The following is a 7,929-nucleotide window of genomic DNA, read 5'->3' as shown; positions in this document are numbered from 1 at the left end:
ATCTGCTGTCTATAAACTATACTGAATATTACTGTCAACAGTTCACTACCTACTGAAAATCTTTTTTAGATATTATTGGGAATTTCACATTCATTCTGTCTGAAACTGTAATAAGTATGCTGTCATTGGAAACCAGCTGTGCCTGTGTTCTGTGTCTCAGAGGCAGCATCCCTCTGGGGTAGAGGAAACATTTGTTCCCTGACCAAAACAACAAAGAATATATCAACTGCCAGAACAAGGTTGGATAAGTAGCAAGGACTGTCTATGAGATCAGGACACAGAGCCCAAAGCAGAGCATCTAGACAGGACTCATTCTGTATGGCAGGACTTGGGAAACCTACAAAAACACAAAGAATCATGGAGTCTACTTTGCTCTGTGTAGTAAAGTAAATCTATGTGAGCTCATGGATTCCTTATTTCATAAGTCTACAAAATGTGGTAAGCCAGCATAGCAGCTGCCTGCTGTTAGGAACTGATTAACACTCCACCCCTTTCTCCATTCCCAGTCCTCACACAAGCACCACTGTGTAACCCTTACCCTAGTCGCTCTATCAACCTTGACTCCTGCCCTCATGTACCAAGTAAGTACTAAAATCCTAATTCCTCTGCCACCTTAACTTCCCACAAATTACTTACTTCTCTCTATTCCCACTGCCTGCCCTTGTTCAGGTTTTTTTCCTCTCTCACCTGTGTGCCTAATGTGTGCCACTGCCTCCAGTGTTACTCTGTTTGCTCCAATCTTCACACTGCAGCTGGAATTATCTCATTTGTCCTCTGTTCAGGATAAATTTCAAAATCCTTAAAGCAATAAAATATTTCAAGGTGAGGATTTATGCAGCCTTTTCCTTGAAATTTCACCTAGAAGGTGGAAAGGAAGGACACAAGGGATTAGCTTTGCTTTTAACATAAAAGACTGAAACAAAGAATAAGGTGGGTGCTATCATATACAAAGAGCACTCTAAGAAGGCTGGTCCTTTCTGGAATTGTCATAGTTTCTTTCTTCATCATGCATATTAAAGATTTGATGATCACTGTGAAGGGATAGGTTGTAATCATTCCTCCAGTGTAAATTTTATATATATATATATAAACATCATTTGTCTAGCTGAAGGATATGTAATTTTTATTTGTCAATTATACTTAAATAAAGCTGGAAGAGGTGAGGACATTTGATTCCAACTACATTCAACGGCTTCCTCTAATAAAACTAGTAACCAAAAGTATGCCAAGCATGACCATCAAGGGTCTTTATTATTTTATTCATCGCATTCATTCATTTACTTCAATGAAAGAATGTGCAGGCTCCGAGCAATACTGACTTCTAGTATCTAGATATCCGATGGGTGATTTTTTTGTTTAAGTTTCTGGCACACAAAAGAAAGGTTTATTTTCTATTAAAATCCTTGACATTCAGGCAAGTATAAGAGACCCCAAAAGCAATATAGGCTATTGTCATTGCCCCTGGTTGCCTCCCAGAACTTGAAAATAAGATTCTATCACTGAAAACATCACACACTTTGGATTCAGGACTTGGAGGAATCAAGTTGGAACTGACCTGGAAGTCTCCTGCCTGATGACTAGCTCTCACAGTATTGGAAGGTGCTGTGCAAGCTGCCAAAGGAGAAAAGGAATCAATAGTCTTACCTAGCTGTAAAGCCTATGACTCACAACAATGACTGGCCCAGAAAGATATCCCTAATGGTGCAATAACATTACTTTTTTTTCTTGTAAGTCACCAACAGCTCTCTAAATGGACTTAAGACCCACTCAGTAGGAAGGACTTCATGTCTGGTACTGTAAACCTAACCAACTCCTTTGATTGGTGAGGTCATAGGCCCTAGAGGAAAACCTACTACTGCCATTCTCCTAAACCAATCCAATATAATTTCTAACTTTATTCTAAATACTTATCCTTATACCCATAGATAAGTGTAGCTCTCACCCCTCATCAAAGAAGCTTCTTTTTGCAGAAAATGTAGAGTATTACAAAGATCTACGACCAGTAAAAATGCAGAGAATAAGTGACCATGAGGTGTTCAACCCCAATTAGTACATCTACAACACAACACCTAAGGCTCAGGGAACATTACAGAAGAGGGGGCAGGAAGATTATAGGAGCTGAAGACCAGGATGCCTGCTGCAATGAAGCATCTCCTAGACATGATACGGAAAATGCACCCATGAAATCTCAACAGGCTGAAAGAAGATCTGCATGATGACAATACCAGTTGACATGCCAGTGCACATGGAGGAAGTTTTCTAAGGCCCAAGCCCTAGATGAAGAGCACCAAGCAATCCATGGCTGCTGAGAGAGGAAGAGTCAGCTTTCTCCAGGAACAAGCTCCCTGATAGGTTATCCAACCCCAAGTGGTAAGCCCTACACACATGTACATGAGCAACACTAAATTGACTCAGTAGATTATGTGTGTGTGTGTGTGTGTGTAACAGCAATAATTAAAAGAGAGGTCATGAATTTGAAAGGGAATGGGAAGGGACATAGGAAGAGGTGAGGGACAAGAGAAGGGTGGAAATGATATACAAACAGTACTCACAGATGAAATCTCAAAAAATTAAATTTAAAAAATGTGTGACATTAAGTACTTAATTTAATTAATTCAGAGACAGAGGCTGGAAAAGTCTCTGCAGATCTCTGTATAATACACATTGACATGCTATATCACATATTTTCCCTAATTGCAACATGATGTGAAAAATACTTGACAAATGATGCTGTAATTTTTGTAACAGGGGTTAACAACCTATGGTGCACAAGCCAAACCTATCCATCACCCTCTTGTAAATAATGTTTGACTGGAGCACAGCAATATTCATATTCTTTTGGGTTACATATGACTAAGTTGTGGCGAGAATGGCAAATCTGATTAGCATAAAGAGCAATGGTAGAATTATAACAGATACTGTATGGCCCACAAAACTGAAAAAAAAATGATCTAGCCTTTGACAGAAAAATTTGATGACCCTTACTTATAACATAGACTTCACCACAACTTCTGTAATAGTATAATGTTGTGTTAGGCCATTTATAGATCAAATAAGCTTTCTGCCTTTCTGTTTGTGAGGCCTGAAATCACCAGACAAAATAGACCAAAACCATCTTGATAGTATGAAAAAGTGATAGCTTTATGATCTTCAGAAACTCAAAATTTTGTCATGAGATGTACAGAAGAATAGCTTTTTGTTGTGTAGCCTCTACAGTGACTTATGTGGCTGAACGAATCAGATAAGGATGACTGTGGGAAAGAATATACAAAGTCCAACTCATTGTACCAACTTGATAGGTTAAGTATACTACTTTCAAAGATATATTCTGAACTTAATAAAAAGAAAGGCCAGAATGCAGGTATATTACTCAGAGCTCTCCACACAAACAAAACTGGTGGATTTATTATAAAGAATCACATGATTATGAAGGCTGACAAATCTCATGAAAGTCATCCAGGTGGAGACCAAGGAGAGCCTATAGTGCAGTCTAAACACTAGCCTGGAGGCCTAAGAAAAAGGAATAGAGAATATTCTAATCCCAAAACTGGCGGGTTTGAGATCCAAATGGAACTCAACTCAGGTCCAAGGTAGTGAAATACCAATGCCCAGTTCACAGAGTGAGGCACAGAGAGTCCCTCTCACTCATCCCTTTGTTCTACTCAAGTCTTCAGCTGGCTGGAGGAAGCCTATCCACTTAGAGAGGATAATCTACTCAGTCTACATTTCCAATGCTAATCTCATTCAGAAATACCTTCAGACACACAGAATAACGTTTAAACAAATTTCTTAGTAACTTCTCAGTTAAGATAACACATTAAGATTAACCATCACAGGTAGCAAATGGAAATCAAACTCTCAGTCAGGTAGAAAATTTGGGACTCCCACACACAAATATAAAAGAACATTTGTAACATTCTTTAAAAACTTTCTTATTGCAGCTGAAGAGATGGTTGATCAGTTAAGAGCACTTGCTGCTCTTCCAGAGGACCCAGGTTCATTTCCCAGAACACATATGAAGGCTCACAACTGTCTGTAACTCTACTTCCAGGGGTTCCTAGGCCCTCTTCTGGCCTCCATGGGCACTCCATGTACAATGCACACATATGCAGTCAAAACGCTCATACACATAAAATAAAATTTTTTAAAAACTTTCATACTACAAATACACAGTAGAAAATTAGCACTTTAACAAGTATACTAGATGCCCAAGGAAGCAGTTCTACATGCTAAAAATACAGGATTGAATGTTGGAATTTAGTACCACCTGAAGCTATAAATATAAATATGCAAACAAATGTAAATATGCAAACAAATATGTATACATATATGACAAAAAGAAACATTTATCTAGAGAGCTGCTTAAAAATGGTGAGTTGAGGGCTGGAGAGATGGCTCACCAGTCAAGAACACTGACTGTTCTTGCAGAAGACCTGGATTTGATTCCCAGCAGCCACAAGGCAGCTAACAACTGTCTGGAACTCTAGTTCCAGGGGATCTGACAGCCTGTACTATCCTCCACAGGCACTGCACAACATGGGTGCACTTACATACATGCAGGAATAACACTCATACACATAAAATAAAAATAATAAATATTTTTTAAATTAAAATGGAGAATTATACATTAAATTAAACTCCTTCTTTGGAGGTATTATAAGGCAAAACATACCAAAAATTCCCATAAGGATAAAGACACCAATGCATCCTTTTCTCTCAGATCATATTCCAAGCATTTCTTGCAATCTTGAAAGCTTGGATATAGCTACAATGTAGAACATCTAAATTTACTTCTTTATTCCAAAACCCTACTTGGAAAAATGTTTTGGTACCATAATATACCAATACCAGATCACTCACTAACTGTGTGCTCCTAATGTTCAACTTTTAGTATTTTTACTAAATTTTCTATTACTTCTTTGCACTGCTTTAGAGATAACAATAAAATAACACAATTATAAAAACTAATCAAGTATAGAAATTTTCTATTACTCTTTCTACTTTATTAAAAATTCTATTGTAAGCCTCAGATATTCTCAAAATGCAACAGCAAGCAGTTTTAGAGAATGATGATATTTTCTGCTCTACTGCTTTGAATACTGCAGAGTAAACACAAGGACTATTTCCAGAGTCCTGCTGACATCACTGACTACTGTTTTGAGATAAACAAGTAAATACCTATTAGAGCTGTGTACTAATACCCAATATCAGATAGTTGAAATGAGAAGTATCTACTGGAAACAACTTTTTAATGACTCATGGCCATATATGTTTGCCACCCAAAAGAAATGAAAGACAAATGTCCATACATATACCTCTACGACATTAGTGTCTGAACTTGAAATTACAGGAAATAATTCTGATAGGCTATAAAGAAGGCTATGACTTCAAAGAAATTACTCTGTTGCCTGTCAAGATCTGTTAAAATCTTCTAAACACAGATCTTCATTTGCTCTTTTCTGGAATTTTAAGTTAGAAATGGTTGAGTTCTTCATGACATGACGATCACGCACATCCTGAACTTTTTAATATATAAACAGGAAAACCCAAAACAGATCTGGTCAAAGCTCATTTAAGCCATTTCTAAAATTTTACACATAGGCATATTTCAAAAGCAATTTACCCCATGTGTTTTGGATTCATTTTCACTTTTGCCATCAAACGTTTGTTTTGCAAAACTTGTTTACGTATTGTCCAACATGCCTTGTGAAGCTTTTTATATACAACATTCTGAAAAACTCTTAAGGAGACAATGTTAACTCTTAAAAACATGCACCTGAAAATTGCTAATTTGGTTTATATGGAGTCTACATTTGGAAAAATATTTCTATATTCTCAGCTATGCTTTCTTGTTATTCTCTTTCCCCCAGCTATAGCTACATATAGAACTAAATTATATCTGTCACCATCATCTGGGTGGTATTTCCAAAACTGTTCTCTAGAACACTACTGTCTCAAGAGTGTTAAGAGGTACTTGTGAGTAGAAAGTAAGAGTAGCTGTCAGGATTGTAACAAGGCTGGGCCACAGTCTTTCCTGCTCAAGACTGTTCTGAAGGATGAAAATCAAGATGGTAAAATGAGGAGTGCCCTGGGCAGCCAGCCTCAGTGCCCAGGGTGTGCCACCTCCTGAGAGGCTGAGTGCATGTGCAGGACTTGGAGAGCCAAGATGGCAGTAGCAAGACTCCAGGCACTGGAGAAAAGGTGACAGATCTTGGCATAGAGAGGCAAGGATGATGAGGAGCATTTCATGTGTGCCTCAGACCTGGCAGTGCATTCCCCAAAGGCCCAGCCCAGGTGTAATGAAGGTGGAGAGTTTGAAGTGGGAAATGACCTTCATGTTTCAATCAGAGGATTTAAAACATTACTCCAGTAAGATGTCTCATTGCTTGTTCCCCTTGGCCATGGAGGGAGATGTGAAAACAGCAGACACCAAAAAATCAATCCAGATCCTTGACCACAGAAAATACTTGATCTCCTTGAGTATAAGCTAAAAATGGTTTTCTTCAATATTAGATAGTCCTTTGTCTGATATCTCTGTAGATGTCCCTCTAGTGAGATATTCAAGGCAGTAAGCAAGTAACTCTTGCCTCTGCCTGCTGCACAGAAGTGAAAATGTTTTTGGTTGGTTGTTTTTTTTTTTTTTTTTTTTTTTTTGGTCTTTTTGAGTCAAGGTCTCCCTGTAGCCCCAGCTGGCCTGGAACTCTCTATGTAGGCCAGGCTAGTCTTGAACTCATAAGGATTCCCCTGCCTTTGTTTCCCAAGTGCTAGGATTACAGGTGTGTGCCACCATACCCGGCTGAAAATGCTTTAAAAAAAAAAAAAAAGTATAATCATGTGGCCAGAGCGATGGAGACAGGAAAATTGTAGGATCCAGAGTAATTGAAATTATGATACTTCCCATGAGCCTGGAACCATGGTCCCCTTCCATGAGCTGGAGCCCTGGTTGTTTCCTGTGAACTGGAGCTGTGGTCCCTTCCTGTGATCCTGGCACTGTGATCCTCTCCTGTGAACCTAGAAGTGTGGTTCCCTCCCATGAGCCATAGTTGCCATCCCCTCCTATAAGCCAGAGCAGTGATTCCCTCCTGTAAACCTGGAGCTGTAGTTCTCCTCCCCTGACCTAGAACTATGTCCCCTCCCATGAACCAGAGCTGCAGTCTCCCCCTGTGAGCTGGAGCTGTGGTTCCCTCCTATAAACCTGGAGCTGTGCCCCCAACCCATGAGCCTGGAGCTGCGGTTGCAACCATGTGCCATGGTTCCATATTCCTCTGGTGGTAGGCTGATGATGGTGCAAATTGGAGGATGGAGGACATCCAGATGTTAGGGCAGGAGTTACAGCCTTCTCTGAGTGGCTGCACTCTACACAACCCCCTTCCACAAGGTCCCAGGTTTTGCATGGCAGTGACTTTGCATCTGTGTTGGGCTTATGCCAGGGACAGGGATGTTTCCATCATTCTCAGAGTCTAGTCTTAGGAGCATTAATTTTTAACAATAGACTTCTCACCTCCCTTGATGGCCATCTATGGCCTTGACTCCACATGTCATCCTGGGCACCAAGGCCTCAATTTTGGACTTTTCCCATTCCCAGGCAAGAGGGTTTTCATTATTTTTCCATGACTCTTCTATAGCGCCAGTGTACCTTTACCTGTACCCTACAGAAAATGTAAACCACCTAATTGAACTTCTAGACATAAAATTCACAGTATTGGAAGTTAAAAATAATAAATAAATAAATAAAAATTCAAAAAAAGTCATTGTCAAATAGATAAAAGTTGAAACCAAGAGTTCTCTGACTTATATATATTCAAGAAAGAAACATAGGAAGGAGAGTTTATCAAACTTTGACAATGAAACTTTTTTCTTTTTAATATCTTTTTTAAATTTTTTAATAGCCACATACTTAGAAGAAGCATTTCATTACAATAGCATTGA

General features: G+C 39.0%; 1 long non-coding RNA gene across 2 annotated transcripts in view; it reads right to left on the bottom strand.

Moving 5' to 3' along the window:
• Positions 1–533: 533 nt before the first annotated feature.
• The window catches only part of LOC103731026, a 131,504-nt gene continuing 124,108 nt past the window's right edge, over positions 534–7,929 (bottom strand). For both annotated transcript variants that reach the window (XR_607118.3, XR_607120.3), the window contains exon 5: positions 534–858. This is a non-coding gene — a long non-coding RNA (uncharacterized LOC103731026). The remainder of the gene's footprint in view (positions 859–7,929) is intronic.

The sequence above is a fragment of the Nannospalax galili genome, unplaced genomic scaffold (genome assembly GCF_000622305.1).
Source record: "Nannospalax galili isolate Female #2095 unplaced genomic scaffold, S.galili_v1.0 scaffold173, whole genome shotgun sequence".
In the NCBI taxonomy this organism is placed as follows: Eukaryota; Metazoa; Chordata; class Mammalia; order Rodentia; family Spalacidae; genus Nannospalax; species Nannospalax galili.
This window is presented reverse-complemented; position numbering and strand designations above follow the sequence as displayed.